At 36.4% G+C, this 19144-nt stretch overlaps 1 protein-coding gene and 1 long non-coding RNA gene across 2 annotated transcripts in view; one reads left to right on the forward strand and one right to left on the reverse strand.

Moving 5' to 3' along the window:
• The window catches only part of LOC114250736 (rhodopsin, GQ-coupled), a 53911-nt gene extending 46455 nt beyond the window's left edge, over positions 1–7456 (reverse strand). Inside the window, exon 1 of the mRNA XM_028184725.2 lies at positions 7301–7456. The gene's annotated coding sequence lies outside the window, so the exon portion shown is untranslated. The remainder of the gene's footprint in view (positions 1–7300) is intronic.
• A 9030-nt stretch (positions 7457–16486) lies between these two features.
• Positions 16487–17673, forward strand: LOC149502590 (uncharacterized). Its single transcript, XR_016323293.1, has 2 exons — positions 16487–16600; positions 17423–17673. It is a non-coding gene; the product is annotated as an uncharacterized LOC149502590 (long non-coding RNA).
• The last annotated feature ends 1471 nt before the right edge of the window (positions 17674–19144 follow it).

Here is a 19144-nt window from a genome sequence, read left to right on the forward strand (position 1 = left end):
GACGTATCGTTTGTCAATTTCTTGATCTAATTAACATAATCTAAGCCCAAACGGCGTCACCATTTGGCAAGACGGAGAGCAAACGTCCCTGAGGACACAGTCCCACGAGATGGTCGGACTAATTTCGATCTTGTTTGGACTCCACGAGGCCAAGGATCGTAGCAGATGGAGAACAATTGTACTAGAGAAATTGATGCAGTGGGGGAGTCACGAGCCCCAGTAATGAGGAGTACGACGCAAGGAAAGGAAGCCCAAACGCGTAAATATTGATGATATTGTGAACGCGCGCGCTTGCGAGTTAATATAAATATAATGGTAATTACGGTGTTTAAATAAGAAAAGACGAAATTGCGTTTCTTCTAAACAACAAGAAACAACATTTAATGCCCTTTCTTCAATAATTCTTTAACACACATTTCACAACGTCCATTAACCGAAAAATTATTTAAACAACTATCAATTGTCATATGACAGATTGACATTCAATCATTCATTACATCTCCCCCGCTGAAAAGACAATTGTAAGAGGCAGTGAATGGTTTTACAATTGTTTATCATATCAGATAGACACTGGAGACAACTTTGTTATATGGTAGAGGTTTGATTCTGCTTTTTTGTGTCCGGTGTCAACTTCATAGATCGATTCTGAAATCTTCTTTAGTATTTTGTATGGCCCTGTTCTCAATTCATCCATTTTCTTCCTGTTTAGTTTATTTCCATTCTCCACATAAACACTATCTCCTTCTTCCAATTTATACCCTTCTCTGTACTGGTCAAATATATTTTTGTTATAATTGTGAGATTTTATTGTGTTTTCTAAGGCTAATTTTCGATCTCTTCTCAAATCTTCTGTTGTACAACTTGTTTTCAATTGTAGTGGTAGAATACTCACATTTTCACCCTCTAGAAGGTACCTGGGAGTAAACTTTGTAACTGTGTGTTCTGTTTCATTATATTTTTCTACGCATTCTTGTGCAATTGTTGTCCAAGATGTCTTCTTATCGCTTTCGTTTATTTTACATCTTATCTTATTTGTTAGTGTTTGATTTAATCTTTCGTTAAGCCCATTCGAAAAAGGCGCATCAACAGCTGTGAAAACTATTTTGATATTATTATTCTTTAGAAATTCTTTAAATTCTTTTGAATTTATGCCAGGGTATTGGTCTGATAATACCATATTAACGTCATAATTTTTTGTTACCTTTTGCATTAGCTTAATGAAATCATTGGAGCCTTGAGTTTTTGATGTACAAATATAGGCATACCGTGTGAAATGATCCACTAGAAGATGCAAATACCTTTTGGTTGATCGGGATCCTCCAAAGCTCCCAATAGTATCGATGGATACAATTTCAAACGGGTGTGTGGCTGGTCCCAAATGTGACATTAAACCATATTTCGACTTCCTCCTGTACTTGTTTTTAATGCAGGTTTCACACGCATCACACATTTTATTAATGTTTGCTGTAATATTTTTGGCTGAAAAGAATGGTGTTATTTTATTTGTCATCTGGGTTCTTCCAATGTGGCAGTATGTGTCATGGACTTTTTTTATTAGAGCTTTGCTAAGTTTTTCTGACAGTATAATCTTATTTCTTCTTTTATTTTTCTTGTAATAAACTTCATTTTCTAATATGTGCTTATTCTTTTCTTTTTGTAGGTCTGGATTTGTTAGCTGGTCATTCTTTATTTCTTGTAGGTCGATTAAATTTACGACCTTTAAAAAATCGTCGTTATTATCATTTGCTTCTAAGACTGGATTTCGGCTTAAGCAGTCCGCTTCTTGATTTGATTTTCCTGGGTTGTATTTAATTTCAAAATTATATTGTGATAGATAATATGTTAAATCACCTAGTTCCTCATCAGTTCGAGCTTTAATGTTCATATTTTCCAGGGGTTTATGATCTGTGTATACCATAAATTCTTTTCCCATAAGCCAATGTTGCCAGTATTTGACTGCTTCTTTTATCGCCAGACATTCTAAGTATATTGCCTTCTTCTTTTTCTGTGCTTCTGTTAATTTCTTCGAAAAATAAGCAACCGGTTTACTCACGCCGTTTTCATCGTCTTGTTTCAACACTGCTCCAACTCCTTTGATACTAGCATCTGTGTAAATTCTTATCGGTGAATCTGGGTCAAATATTTTTAGGATTGGTTCTGAGCAAAGCTCTAATTTTATGCTCTAATTTTATCAAATGCTTCCTGGCATTCTGCCGTCCATACAAATTTCACATCTTTCCTTAATAAGTTATGTAATGGATCGAGGATAATTGCACTATGTGGTACAAACTTATGATGAAAATTTACTTTTCCCAAAAACTGCCGTATATTTTTCCTTGTTTCTGGAATTGGGAAGCTTTTGACAGCAGTTAAATAATCTTTCAGAGGTCTAACTGAATTGTCTTCTATTATATGACCCAAGTATTTAGCATGGTGACTTGCAAATGTACATTTTGAAAACTTCAGTCTAAACCCTTCCTTTTGTATTGCTTCCAGTAGTCTCGATATGTGTTGTATATGTTCCTCAAAAGTTTTAGAAAAAATTAAGATGTCGTCAATAAAGTTTACTGCAAAGTTAGATAGTCTGTGTTTTCTTATAATATTGCTCAATATTCTTTGGAAAATCGCTGGTGCAGTCTTTAACCCAAATGGGAGACAAGTCCATTGAAAATGTCCTTCTTGTGTCACAAAAGCAGTCTTATGTCTATCTTGAATTTTCAATGGGATCGACCAAAATGCTGAGTTTATGTCTAATGTAGAATAATACTTACAGTTTACAGTTTTGGTCATTAAATCGTCTATAAGTGGGAAAGGTTGTGATTGTGGAACTACTATTTTGTTTAAATCTCTGAAATCTATGCATAATCTTGTTTTTTTATCATCTTCTTTCTTATATGCTAGAGTTACAGGAGCAGCAAACGGGCTGTAAGATTCCTCTATCAAATTTTTCTGTAGTAGCTTCGATATTTGACTTTCAATTTCTGTTCTGTCTTCAATTGTGCATCTGTACGGACGCTTATAGCAGTATTTATCTACCATCAAGTCTATATGGGCTTCATAATCCTGCACAGAGCCAACATCATATTTGTCCTTAGCAAAAACAGATTTGTATTTATCTACTAACTTCTCAATTTTTGATTGCTGATATAAATCTAGATGATTTACAGACATTTGAAATTCATCAATGTTTACATGTTCATTGAAATTAATTTCACACAATTTGTTGGTATTTATAGTAGTACCCTTTTTTACTATCTCAGAGTATAGTTCCATCTCTATCTTCTCTTTCTCTTCTATTCTCTCTTTAAATGTTTGTTCTTTATTTTTGTCACCTAGTACATCAGGAATTTCGACATTTGTTACATTATTCTCATTAGAACAATGTTCATTTGAGATTATTCTTTTCTTTTCGGGATATTGTATGATGTTAAGTTCTTCATTTTGTATTAATTTGAATTTTTTTATACAATCCAAACCAATTAAGAAGTCATAGTTAAAATTTTCATTATCCACCACAAAAATATCCATATTTCTTTCAATATTGTAGATTTTTATTTTAAGCGTTACCATACCTTTCGTTTTTTTCTCACCATTAATAGTTTTTAAGTTTACAACTTGCATATCATTTGTCTTCTGTTTCTCTTGTATTTTCAATAATCTTGCATTAATTAAGGAAACATTAGATCCAGAGTCATAGATTCCAGAAACCTTCAAAGTGTCATTTATTTGTAAACTTATTTTTATTAATGGTGGTATTTCTAGTTTTTTGGGTTTTTCTCATTCAGTTCTATTTCCAATTCTGAATTATTTACTGTTTTTACCACAGCTTTTTTATTTTTTTCTTTGAACCAACAGCTGTCCTCTGGGTGGAACCGTTTCCCTTTTTTCTCATTTAAACAGATTGGGCATGGTTTCTTTTCATCAATATTTTTCCCTTTATTATCTAAATTATATGAGCTGTTCCTTTTTTCATATTTATTTTTCATCACCAGATGTTCCAATTTTCTTATCTCATTGTAAAGGTCTTCCGTTCTTTGTAATGTTTCTTTGTCAATCTTGTCCGCCACATAATTAGGTAAACCAAATGCTATGAGATCAATAATTGTTCCGGTATCCATTGTCTTCCTGACTTCCAACAATAATTTCTCCTTCTTTAAAGCATACTCAAGTAAGGATCCCGATTGATATTTAAAGGCAAGAGCATATCTAGTGGAGGACCATCCTTTGTTCGCAAATGTCTCACAAATTTTTTTCTCCCATTTGCTCCATTCTGATTGTACTGTAAGCTTCATCAGCATACAACTGTACCAATCTACACTAACATTTTCTAAGAAGTTCTTCAAAACTTCAATTTTTTGTTTATCCTCGTTTATTTGAAAACGTTCACATTCTTTATTAAAATCTTTGATCCACTGTAATGCATTTGAATTACGGCCGTTGAATTTTTCTATAATAAAATCCTTTGCAATTTTCCCTAAATTTTGTTTTTCTGGTTTCTGCTGTTTTTGTTCTTGTAGTTTTTCTAACAGTTTTTCAAGCATGTGATTAGAATCACTAGATGTCGATTCATAACTAACAGGTTGTTCTGAAATCTCTTCCAAATAACAATCATTGAATTGCAAATTTTGTTCTTCATCCAAATATGTTTTTGAAATTTCCTCCGTCACAGTTATCCATATTTTCCTCGTTTGATGCCTTTTTACTAAAGAGTTTTTTACTCTGGTGTAGTTAGGAGTAGTTGTGATCACCTTATGAAGATTTACGGGTTGATATTCGACTGGGATTCCAAAAACTTGTCCACTTGGTGTAGCAATGGAAGTTATGCATATGACGTTTGTTTTTCCATCCGCCATTGATTTCATTGTAAAATCAAATCTTAATTTCTCCATTTTCTCAATATATTAGCAAAAATGTTGTTTTATAATGGTAATTACGGTGTTTAAATAAGAAAAGACGAAATTGCGTTTCTTCTAAACAACAAGAAACAACATTTAATGCCCTTTCTTCAATAATTCTTTAACACACATTTCACAACGTCCATTAACCGAAAAATTATTTAAACAACTATCAATTGTCATATGACAGATTGACATTCAATCATTCATTACATAAATTTAAACGATATAAGGACATTAGTCATTTTTAGTAAAATTATATTTAAGTGCCCTTGACGTGACAAATATATTAGTCGGGTCATTAACGCGAGTATTATGTAATTTCTTAATAAGTAACCTCCGCAGAAAGTCAGATCATTTTTTTTTGCTTTTTAAGGATTGAATTAGATTCGGGGGTAGTTTTTTGTATTTTCCTTTGGAGGGTTTCGATTTCAAGTCCATATTTTTATGCAGAATTATTTTTAAGGAAATATTGTCTTAAAAATGATCGTATAGATATTATCAGATATCGCATAGAGTGTATTAGATTCAATTGCAATTAGAAAAGTTTAAATAATTTCCTTCTTTGAAGTTGAGAAGGAAATTCTAGGGTCCACAGTATCGCTCTCGTGGCGTACTAAGTTTTAATTTTAAATAATGTAATGTGAGTAGCGTGCATGTTCACGAAGGGTCACTGCCTTTAGCGCATCAGTAACATTGTTGAAATTGCGCAAATTCGTATATCGCGGAACGAAATTACGCTATTTCGTTACTCTATAGACCTGTAAAATTAAGCTTATCTTGAAACTTTTATAGCGCAATTCAGTCTTTTGCCGGATTTATTTATTTCTATATATTATATTGTGTATGTGCATTAGTATAATTCTCATGTTGTATTTATTATTTATGCTGTTCTACACACACTCATCACTTTTAATTATTATTCTCATAATCCTCTCGCAAGTCTGCTGGAAGAGATTTCTTAAAGAAATAAGCAGTGCCTTTGTACATAATTTTCCTATTACTCTGTACTATGTCTTCTTTTTTGTGTGTACATAAATAAATAAATAAATAATATTTTTGCATTAGACATCTATGACTTTTGCCCCCACAACGTACAGTGAGTCGTACTCAATTATCGTAATGTTTTAAATTTGGTAATTAGAATTTTAGATATTTTGGCGAACTGAACAAATAGCTGCTGCGAACGTACATTAACTTAATTAAAAACATTGAATAGGGCGTTTGTTTATAACTTTATTGACGTACCTATTCTCATTGTCGTAGAAAGTAAATTTGATATCAACTTCATTCAACTATGAATACCAAAAAAATTATCTGATTTTTATTTATTTCATTTGAGGGTTAGACGAGCTCAGGTCTTTTTGATGTTAAGTGGTTATCAGAGCACGCAGACGTTACAACTTTAATGCCGTAGACCACATTGTAGCATGCGTTGATACTCCCATTGGATTATCAACCGGGCGTCCCGTCCCATCCTTCAAAGCGAAATGAATATTTATAGCGGAATCTAAAAAATGTCGAACTTTGGGACTTTGACAATATTCAGATATTGATGATATGGCTACATACTGGTTGTATTTAATAAAGATTTAATAACGATCGGTTTCAAGGGTGGGGCAGCCGTTGTAACTATACTGAGATCTTAGAACTTATATCTCAAGGTGGGTGGCGCATTTACGTTGTAGATGTCTATGGGCTCTAGTAACCACTTAACAACAGGTGGGCTGTGAGCTCGTCCATCTATCTAAGCAATAAAAAAAAACATTCCAATCCACAGATAGTAATAAAATTGATAGTTCGAAATCAGTAGTGACGTGAAATTCAAATCGATTCGAAAATAGGACGCATGTTATATTGAAATTAGAGAAAGTGGTGAACTATATTCGACATATCTTGAATATAAATAGTTGATGGTAGCTATTTTGTGACTGATTCCGAAGGTAACTATAATATTTAAAGGTACCTATGTTATCTATGAAGAGGAGCGCGGTGGGAGTCTATAGATAACATAGTTTTCTTTTTCCATCAACATTATCACATATTTGTAAACTTTTTTAACACTTGCTATTTATTTTTAGATCTTAATAATTATATTATGTGCTTTCAGTAAATAGTATTAGTGTGAATATTAAGTTTGTAATGTTCTCCAATGAACAAACAGTGTATGAACTTTTTATATTTTTTTATAATTTTATTTTATTATATAATTATTAGTATTTTATTATATAATTTTATTTTTTATTTTATAACTTTTTATACTTTTTTTTACGTCCCAAATTAAATAGCAGTTAGTGTTAACAATGACTTTACCAATAAAACACAGCTTTAAGCTCAAACATCTAAATGAATATGTTATAAGAATTAAAGCTTTTAGGTTATAAAAATCGACCAAAAGTACTTACAAAATTAAAAGATCACAAAATCATAAAGTAAAAAAATAATCTGAATCACTTGTTTTATTTATTATGAATCCCGGCACTGAACTCCGCGCCTAGCGTTCGCGTGCGGCGGCTACCGACCGAGAACTGGCGGAGCTCACGGGGAAAACTTTACTATTATTTTCATAGTCCACGGAAGCGACTGTGATCTTAAATTTTCATAGAAAAGTTTGATTGTGATTGTCTTACATGAATTCTAATCAAAGATCGTGCATCTCTTCTATTTTGTATGATGAAAATTGATTTGACAGGACCTGGTCATTGAAATTATGGAATAAGATCTAACTTTTTCATAGCAATACGTCCATTCAACCAACATTATTTCATTAGTATGATCCACCTCCTGGTCTATTGTTGTCGAAAGCTGTTGGACGAGCATGAGAGCCGTGCCCTAAGCACGTCATTTCGGATCCTCGGTACTTTTAGGTACCTCAAGCACCGGTCACCATTATCGCCGTACCCGTCGCTTGCGACGAAGGGCTCGACGAGTAAATTAACCCGTAAACACAACTCACTGAGTTTCTCGCCGGATCTTCTCAGTGGGTCGTGTTTCCGATCTGGTGGTAGATTCTGCGAAGCACTGCTCTTACTAGGGCCAGTGCTAGCAACACTCCCGGTTTGGCCCCGTGAGCTCACCTACAAGTCAAGGAGAAGCTGAAATAGCCTCTCAAGGCTATCAGCACCGGAAGGGAAAAAAAACGAGAGCCATTATTAAAATGGAGTTCATGTCTCGGATTAGGGTGCCATATATTTTGTGATTTCTGCTGGCTTTAGGAATATCAGCGTACATGGGAGCACTTTTGTAATTTGGCATACACTCAATTTCATGAAAAATTGCGTGCCTTTTTATGGTGTGATTGAAATTGCCTTTAGACGTTTTGAGCAATTTTAATCTCCCGCGATTGAAACACTTAGGACGATGCTATCAATCTATGCACGGTAAACAGAACGATAAATGTTTTCAGTAGCCTCTTAAAAAAATCTCTTATTTTATATTATTCGGTATGCGCATTTGTCACTCAACTCTTAAAGTTTTTCGGAGTGCATGTGCTTAGGAGAAGTTTTCTAACGCAGAGTACATACGAGTACATTTCGCTCAGCCTTTCGCAATGTCACCGCTGCGTAAATCTATCTTGAGGAGCAAAGGTCGTTGTCTGTGAAGTTGTAATGAAATGTCGCATACAGATAACAAGTGCAGAGCACAACACAAACGCCCTATCAACAACACTAATTTGGGTGTTTTATCTGGAGCACCGCGGGACGGTTTCTAATTATCAAATTGCTGTTCCAATATAACTATGTGGTCCAACGATAAGATATTACAGTTGTTGTGCTTTGGTCGTAGTCCCCTATTTCAGAGCCAGACGGTCTGATGTACATTTTAAGCATCATCAGGAAAAAGGTAAGCTTAAAAGAAGATATCGATGGTAGGCCGTGTTCCCCCGACTAAGCCGGGGAAGGTGTAGCGCGACGCCATCAATACGGGCTCCTGGCCCGACGCCCGAGGGAACCGGCGGTCGTGTCGCTGGCAGCCGCGGGTCCGGCGTCTGGGGGACGGCGGGATGGATGTAATATGCTCTGTGCAAGCCCTGTCCCGCCGTCTCGATAGCTCCGACTGGGCTCGGGCCGGTCCAGGGTAGGGCGCCAGCTAAGAGCGGCAGGAGTTTTTAGTGAGGTTCGACTCCCACATACCCCGACCGCCGTGCAGGTGGGGATCCGGAGTATTTTCTCCTGTGGAAGAAAAAGGTTAAAAGAAGATGCTTGATCCTGAAGAAAGGTGTTTGGATTATAGGAAGATTTGCTTTAACTATTTTCGAACCGAGGATGTGTGTAATTTGTCTGTGAGTGAATGAGGTTGTGGCCCCCCTGATATAAATTGGTTACCGGAGCTCTTACAACACAAACACATGCTCATACACATACACAATGCGAAAATACCACCTTTGTACGACTACATTTACTAGGAAGCTTTAAAATAAGATAAAATACAATATCCCAAAATATTGACTTTAATCAGGGTGGCTAGGACACCACACACCAGCGTTCCAGGAATGACCGTCCGTTGTACCCGGCTCCTTGCTGTAACGCTATAGTTCGCTAAACAGCGTGTTGATAGAAGCTTTTCGCTATCAAACCGCGCACCGCCTCACCGCCGTGGTGCCTTAAAACAGCAGGTCTACGACTTAATATTTTATTTATATTTTTGTTATCTTCGTAAGCGCCATGATTATCAGTGCGCATTATTATCAGTCGGAAATTACTAGCTCGTAATTTTGTGTCTAAAGGCATACGCTTCAACTGTCAAGTAGGCAGTGGCCGGACTATTCTCGTGCGCCGTTAGAGTTTATTGGCGACCAATACCACTTGCCAATAGATCTGCAGCAATCTGTCCGTTTTTATCCACGGCTTAAAAACACAATATAACCGAATGACATGACGGCGGTGTGACATGCCACAAATTCTATGGAAGTTCTTCTCTTGCCGGTGGACATTTCTTACGTTATAGAGTTTTAGAGCCTACGACTCTTCGCATAACCAGGCTTGCGAACAACTCGAAGTGTCATATCAGCTTCGATTGATCTCTCCTTCATTGCTGAAACCCGACTGGTTACAATATTGTACGCAATGTATTTATTGCATTCTTAGTGATGTGACTGTACAGACCTTAATAAAATTGTTTTTATTAATAATTCTAAACTTTATAATTAGAATGCAAACTGTTCAATATTAGTTAATATGAGTTATAATAATAATTGTCTGTATTCGTAACGTAATTATTATAAATTAATTGACCGCGTGCCAGCTCCGACTGGGTGATAGTGTAAAAATGAATAAGAATTTTATAGAATTACATCACGGCATATAGTAGTATTTATGAAATTAATCACAACCGCCTTTTGTTCGTATTGAGTCACCGAGACAACGAGCTGCCGATTTATTTAAGACATTCTTTAACATAAAGACAATAGGTCGGCCTTATGCGGCGGAGTACGTCCATTGCCGGCCCCCTTAATGGTCTATGGTCAGGATGCCCATGTAGAGATATCTATGGTGTTCAATATGTTATTGCGGTTTGTTTTGCCACATATAATTGACGGGGTTATATCGGGGCATAATTGATAGAAAATTAGTTTAAGAGATGGTGAACATTATAATATTCTGATTGAGTTGACATTGAGGAGTTAAACGCTGTACAGGAAGTAGTTGTAAAAGGAACAACAGCTGCCCTGATCGTCAGCTTTGGGCTCATTCAAACGATAACTTTCTACATCGTCGGCAACAATAGGCAGGACTTTACAGACAATACCGCTCATCTATATATTAATACGTGAAGGACAAACTTTGTATTTCTTTTTACGAAAATTACGCGGACGGAGGAATATGAAATTCCCAGACTTATAGACAATATAGAGAAGGAGTGCAGAATGCTAATATTTTTTTAAATTATGCCTAAAAAGTACATTAAATCAATAAAAAAAATATTATACACACTACGTACCATGTATTTGACGCACACACGCATGCATACTATTTATTTTTTGTCAAGCTTTTGTCCTTGACGTCTGTGGTCAAATTGAGAATATATATATATATATATATATTTTTTTTTTATTGCTTAGATGGGTGGACGAGCTCGCAGCCCATCTGGTGTTAAGTGGTTACTGGAGCCCATAGACATCTACAATGTAAATGCGCCACCCACCTTGAGATATAAGTTCTAAGGTCTCAGTATAGTTACAACGGCTACCCCACCCTTCAAACCGAAACGCATTACTGCTTCACGGCAGAAATAGGCGGGGTGGTGGTACCTACCCGTGCGGACTCACAAGAGGTCCTACCACCAGTGAAAAATAGATTAAATATTGTTTTTCTGTAGTGTAGTCTTGGCGAAATTTGTGATTATAGAAGTATACTTAAGTCTTTGCAAAAACTATCATAATAGTGTACAAACTTATAATTTCAATTAATTATTATATGTAGTTGAATTTCGACTACTGAGGGACCATTAGTTTCGATAAATTCATGAAGACAAAGAGTTTATTTACACAAATACTCATGGGTACTGTACGGCCGCATGCGATGACTGTCGGGTGTGAGCCCGCGACCTGGTCGCACACGTTTTGCGGTTTCCCATTCATGCCGTTTCAATGACTTACGCAAATTGATGCATGTAATGTTTTCCTTAATTATAATTAATTACAGGTGACTTAGCTGAATTCATAAATCCACATACATCAATTTTTTTTTTTTTTGCTAAGGTAAACTACCATTGCCTTCTCTGTCGATAGATAGGAAATATTGTTCAATGTTGACATTGCGAATTCCATTGTTGCCCATCTCGTCTCCCAGGCTTCCATAAGTTGGGGTCTTAGCGAAATTGTAGGCATTTTATGTTTTTACTAGCGTTTCTTTGTCCGCGTGGAATAGTTACTTTGGCATAACACTAAATTTTACCCCCGACTTCATTTATCTAGAAACTGATAATTATTTTTGAATAATAGAATGTTCTATTTAAGGAACCAAAGTCACGCTTTTTAGCCGACTTCAAAATAGGAGGTTATCAATTCCACCACCATTTTTTATGTATGTTCACCGATTTCCTGAGAATGCTTGAACCGACCCTGATAATTCTTTTTTCATATACACACACATTACACGTACATTATCTACCGGTTTTAATTTCAATCAGTTACATGGTGTAACATTAAAAAGGTAAAAGTTGTGAAAAAATACATATTTATTATTTGGAGGAATTAACTGGTAATTCGTATAAGCTTATTACATTTATTTTTCCACTAGTAGGAAAGATGGTTGTGAATCCGCACGAATTTGGTACTATCAGGTTAAGCCTTAGGACCTTAAAACCTTGCCGGCTTCGAAGGGAAACAAACACTCCTTCTAGTATATAGGGTAGCCAGCCCTTTCTGCGCCAAGAGAAGTAGGTATCTAACACAAAAAGGCAGCCAATAAAGCCTCCGAATTGAAACGTCTCAAGTATAGCCGTAATTGAACGTGACAATCTGCCAGGTTCGATAGCGTCTGCTGCATAGTGATGAGAAATTAGCATGAGGTACATGGTAATGGCGTCGCGCCGTGCGTGCCAACATGGCGGCGCCAATGATATGCTGCAGATTGGTCAAATTTTTGGACATTTGGAAATTAATATGCGATTTTTATGCGTTCGGCAACGCTTTGCAACAACACGCAAAATACAAACTAACATCACATAACTATTCACGTTGACTAATTTCCTTCATAAAGAAAAAGTCATCATGTTCAAGAGTTTCTTTCTGTAATGTGGATAGGCTAATATTTATATGAGTCCCTACACCAGTGGCCGGGGCGTTAATGATGAGAATCTTTGTGGGGGTGAGAAATAATAATGTTAATTTTAAATGCGCAGCGAAGCGGACGGGTACAGCTAGTTAAGTTTCATAAACCCCGGTGATCATATTCCTGATGGCATTATAGTCCTAGACTGGTCAAAAAACAATTGATACATAGAAAATAATTAAATCTCAACGCGACTTCAGACTATAGAGTGAGTGGAAATTTTAAAATGTTCTGGAAAACTGCCGGTCCCGTGGGTGCAGTTTGTCGGAGCAAAACTACGAGTCGCAGTGGTAAAAAAACAGAAAAGGAAGAGAGCGGAGAGGTTCGTTTGCTTCGTGTGTCGTACCGGTAGTCATCGGTCTACCCACGACTGTGACTTGCAGCGCGTCCAAATATTTACTGTATTTTAATTATCTTATAAAAACAAAATCCGCAGTAAAAACCCGTCAAACAATAGTATCTGTTTCTAGTAGTGTGTAACCCTCAGACACAGCCCACTGAGTTTCTCGCCGGTTCTCCTCAGCGGGTCGCATTTCCGATCCGGTGGTAGATTCTGCGAAGCACGGCTCTTGCTAGGGTTCGTGTTAGCAACGTCGTCAGGTTAGAGCCCCGTGAGCTCACCTACTATTTAAGGTTACGCTGATATAGCCTCTCAAGGCTATCAGCATAGGTAGGAAAAACAAAAAGTAGTGTGAAAGGATTTAATACGCTAAAATCTACTATAGATAAATGGTTTACATAATTAATTTTAAACTGGGTTTTTACAGTTACGTCAGTTTCACATATTTTATAGCAACATGACAATTTGAATCATCAAAAATAATAATATTATGCGAATTATACACACAATAGCTGTATTTGCGATTTTAAATTTTATTTGCCATAGTAGGTACAGAGAAATATTATACAATTGCGTACATTTAAATTTAATTAGCGAAAATAGACAAAAGCGTAGTCAGCCTGAACGCGGAGTCTAACACTCAAAAAACTACAACTACTTCAAGAAAAATATATATTAGAAAATAGAAATTAGACTGGTACATAGGATGAGGATATATATAATTAGTACGGACGGATGATGGATGGAGTATTAGAGAAATAGCTTAAGAAGAAGTATCTTCTGATCGGTAGGCGATAAACTATTTTTATCGATAATGCTAAAGTCCCTCAATTGCTAATAAACAAATATAAAATATGTTCACAAATGACGACTATCTACAGTACAATGGTACTAAACTGTTTTTCCTTTCCAAATTAAAATATTTAAGTTGAAAATCATTAAAAGTTGTAATGAATTATTAGGACTGACTCGATGATGCAGTAGTTAGCTGCCCTAACCGTTGAGCCGAGAGTCGTGGGTTCAATTACCACAGCGAGCAAACACTCGTGTGTCGAACAGGTGTGTTTGCTCCAAAGAACATATAGATGATAAACACCCAGATAAATCTGGATGTTTATTATCTATATATTTATGTATATATTTAAACATATTTATGTATATTTAACAGTCTCTGGTAATAATTTGGGGCCGGATGAGCATACGTGATTAATTACGTGTGTAGAAAGGAATGATTGAAAAATATATTTGCGGCTACCCGCACTGAACAGAATTACAAATACAAAAGAGGCAGGTCAGCTTAATATTTGCTTTTGATTGACCGCTTCGAATAAATTAAGGCTGTGAACAGTGATTCGAGGGTTGATCGTTGTGGCGCCAACTGCCACAGATATGGCGCCTCGTAGAGTGGTAGCGTTCACTTATTCTAGCGCCATGCGTCCAAACAGAGCTCTGTCTCGGCACGTTGCGAACAAGCGAGCGAGGCCCGAGGGTGAAAGTCTCCTTATCGGGACAATGATTCGTCACCAACGCCCAAAACAAAAGAATTTATCCCTTTTTTAGTTTCGGAAACGATTAACTTATACTGTGCATTTTTTTATATAACTAGCTGACCCGGCAGACTTCGTAGTGCCTCAATCGACAAATAAAAGACCTAAACTTTTGTATAAATAAATAAACTTAAAACAAACAAAAGGAATCCGTCCGACGGGGGACACATCAAAGGGAAAAAAACAAAATTGTTATTTTTATTTAATTCTGAGCATTTTCATATTTGTCTATCTTTTAAACCTTCTCTGAACTTCCACAAATAATTCAAGACCAAAATTAGCCAAATCGGTCCAGCCGCTCTCGAGTTTTAGCGAGACTAACGAACAGCAATTCATTTTTATGTATATAGAGGAAGAAGAAGATAGAAAATAGATTTATAAGATCAAAGGTTACAATAGCTAAACACGGGGCTAAATTATTTCGATGGAAAGATAAAGCCGCACATATAAAGAATAAAGTACTCATCCAAACATTAGTGTTTATAAACAGTCTGTGTAGGGACTTATCGCTAAAATACTTATTGTTATTAATTGCTAATACAGACCAATTACATTACTCGTAAACTATTATGTGTTTAAGTTGTCATTTTGATCGCATTTAGTAGTTATTGTGTTATCTGAAAGAATATTCTGTTTGTGGCGTGTGGGCATTTTATTTTATTTTGACTTTGATTGATACAGATGATTCTAATCATTGTATTTTTTTGCGGTTCAAGTCGACCGTATTAACATATCCAGTCAGGCCCTCATGGAAGAATGGCCTCTGTCAATGGAAGCTAAAAAAATATCTATACTCCGAAAGCCTACTTATTTTAATTTAAAAAAAATATCGGTTTGCTCTCAATACTAGCGATGTTGCATTCACGGAAATGAGACCATAAAATTTTAGAAGTTAATAGCGTATTAAATTTTGAATACAGGAAAACTACAGATATAACGTAACTAATTCCGTTACAAAAAAAAGCGCTGTCATAAAAATCGAAAGTCTACTTTAAGATAAGGTCAAGGTCCCATTCAAGGCGTCCATGTCTCACCCCCATGAACTTGGAGCGGGTCATTAAGGTAATTGCGAATTGTCACTGACAAGGAAAATGACAATTCACTTCAATCAAAAGTCACGAAAATTTCTATTGTTACCATACAGCTTCGTGCGAGATTAAAAGGTATTTGGCCTACCGTCTTCAAACACCTTTTTTTAAAGCGATACTCTGTCGGCCTGTCTCTGCTCATGGTATTACCAGTACCAGTGGCCATTTACGATGGTAACTTCTTACCACCAGCTAACTCGATTGCTCGTCTGCCATTGACGGTAATAAAATACAGACTACGAATACAAAATAATCATACAGGCTCGCGGCCCATCTGATGGCAAATTGCTCATGGACATCTACTCTGTGGAATTCTTCGAGGTAATAATTTCATCTCCTTTTTTATTGCACTGTCTACTGTCTAGAACCGGAGCGCTCATTCACAGTGCCATTCCAGAGATCTTTCACACCACGCAACATCTGGCTTTGGAATGAACTCCCCCTCTATGGTACCCGTATGTGCTAACCGGGTGCTGTAAATGTTCTTCTTCAATCGAGGCTTGAAGAGAGTCGTCTGGAGTGTCCTGCGGCCTGGAATTATTGATGTACATGACGAACCACTTACAATCAGGTGGGTTGTATTTCTGCCGGAAAAAAAAACAAAATATGTAATCTCAAAAACAAACAGTCAACATATTCAAATAAGGATTCTTCATTTTCTCTAAAAAAGTTAAACGCAAAACTATAAGGAACGTTTGCTGTCACATGCAACATGTCAATCAGCACACACAATGGTTGGCCTTCGATATTCGTAACCTTGTAAATTAAAGTTAATACTTTATTATAAACAAAGTAACAATAAAATTCAAAGCAGCTTTATGTTTTCATATTAAAGATGAGGCTGCTCCACGCAGTAGCGGTTATGTTCACTATGCTGTTGTTCTTTGTGCGAGAAAAATACGTACTGGCCGGAGTATGCCCTGTTAGTTATTTTAATATAAAAAAACGAATTCAGGTACCCAGATATGTACTACGTAATCGACCAGTGAATATCCGATGTACTCATTATTGTTAAACGAGTTATTTGAAACGTTGTTAAAAGAGACTTCCCTTAACGGTTGACTCTCTGACTGTACAATTACGTGCTCACTACTTAAGTACATTATGTATCTATCTTATAATTTAAATTAACGTAATGGTAGAAAGTGAGACAATGTATGTATATGTATAAACATAAATTATCTTACGTATTACGTATAATGTGAAATGACTGGTTCTGTTTGTGTCGTGAAGTGCACTCGCGTTTTCCATGTTATTGTTGGCCCTTTAGTGGTTTGATCTCGTCCGCTACGAACAGGCCGCGAGCGAGTACTTTTGACAAATGGATGATTTTTATACAGTTAGTGATAGTCGCAGCGGAGGCTGATCGGGTATCACGAGTGTGAAATATAAATTAGGGCTAATTAAAATAGATTCATTTAAAATAAGAAGTATTTTCCAAAGTTCTATTGTCGACGCGCGAGTAGTTATCTGTGGCATTGCTTGAGAGAAAGAGCAGAAGTCCCACATGGTTTTAAGTGCTTACCGGAACCCAAAGACGACGAAAAACAAATTGATTAGTTTGTTACGTCTACACGCCCAAACCACTGTATTGATTTTGATGAAATTCGTTGAAGGAAGAGTTTAAGCCCTGAGAGAAAATATAAGTTGTCTCTCATTCTTTCATTCTCTCTCATTCCACGCGGATAAAACTGCTGGTGTAAACGAAAAACAGTAAAGGCGACATTCAATCGTACTTTTAAGAAGTTACTTATTTCGTACCTTTGTAATGTTTCAGGTAAAAAACCGTCGCATCGATATAGAACCATGTTCAGATGACGACACAGTTTCCAGTATCAGTCCGATGTCGTATTCTGCAAATAATTTCATTGCGCGCGCTCGAGTCAGTACTCACTCAAAGCCCAAATATAAGCGAGACCCGGAAATTGAAGTCGACAACGAATATATCGGTGAACACCCGCAAGAATTCATCTAATCACGAAAACTGCAATTTTAGAACTAATTAAAACAACATTGTGAGAAAGCCAATTTTAGTTTTATTAAAATGTATAATAAATTTAATTATAAAAAAAAACTTAAATCAAACTACTGTGTTGCCAAATTAGTCTGCCTTTTATTATCGTTTTGTGTGCAGTTCCGTCTTCTCGTGGCGGGTACCATTAAGTACCTGATATTCTTTTTGTAATACGGACACGCCGGTTCGTCACAGCCCAGTACTTCAGCTTCACGTAGGGCTGGGCCGCCGTCCCGCAACACTTCATCTCCTATGATCAGTCTTCGTGCGCAAGCCAACAGACAAGGGCCACAGACCGCCACGGCACACACCGCGGCTAGAAACTGAATTATAAACATCACAGCTTGTAACCACATCATAGCTCTTAGTCACATATTGCTAGCTCTTCTTTATATCAAAATATCTATTTCAATATTTTATATTCTTGTTATAAGTTACTAAAATCAGCATTTATTTTTGATATTACAATGCCCTTGGATCGATTAAGAATAAATATGTTTACAAAATGATGTGCCCGTAAAAATATAAAAATCTGAGTAAAAACTTTGATATTGTGACATAATATGAAACGTAAAAATTTACGTCTACGTTTTCGTTTATCTTTTACTTCATACAGTAAAAAGTTTGTATATCTATGTGTTAGAGAGCGGGATTTAGTAATAGCACTTATGACTTTTTCAAGATTATCTTACTATTATGTACAGGTTTTGAGCAGCAATATTCGGTCCGTGGGTCTAATGGACAAGGTCGGTGGAATACATTCTCTCTATGGATTTCAATAACTATTTTAATTAATATATAAGACACAAGTTGCTGGTTAAGTATACATAATTTAGTGATAAGCGGCGACTGGTCCTTTGGTATTGCTTAGAGCCATAAATGATGGTGAATACTCATAAACACTCAATCATAATACTCATATAAAAATAAGGTGGCCAATTGCTTGACTATCTACGTCCCGGCTCCTGTACGCTGACTGACTCCCCTGGTGAACCTCACGGAGTGACCTGACGGGGTAGAGGCTGCGCTACCAGCACTCTAGCGCACCGTCAAGAAGTAACACCGTAAGAGCGTCTAAAACCAACTCATGGGCCCGCGGTCCGCTCCAAACATCTGCGAACCGTCCACTCCTTCACACACTTGCGCTCCCGCCAAAGTTACATTTTTTTAAGGATGATATGTGATGAAATTCAATCTCAGTAAAATGATGATCATTTACTGAGACTTTTTCAGTTGACTTTTTGGAGGATCCCGAGAAGTGACGTCCAGCAGCTTTGTTTCATTTTTCCACATTTGTGCACTTTCACAGATTTTAAATAGTTAATAAACCACCGTAATTACACATTTAAAGCTGAAAAAACACTAAATAGACAAAATAAAACAAATCACACAACATCGCTTCTCGCGTTCCCGCCAAAAAAGTCACCAAAGTTACAATGTTTAAATGTATAATCTACTAGCGACCCGCCCTCGCTTCGCTTCGGA

The sequence above is a fragment of the Bombyx mandarina genome, chromosome 07 (assembly GCF_030267445.1).
Source record: "Bombyx mandarina strain Sakado chromosome 07, ASM3026744v2".
Lineage (NCBI taxonomy): Eukaryota > Metazoa > Arthropoda > Insecta > Lepidoptera > Bombycidae > Bombyx > Bombyx mandarina.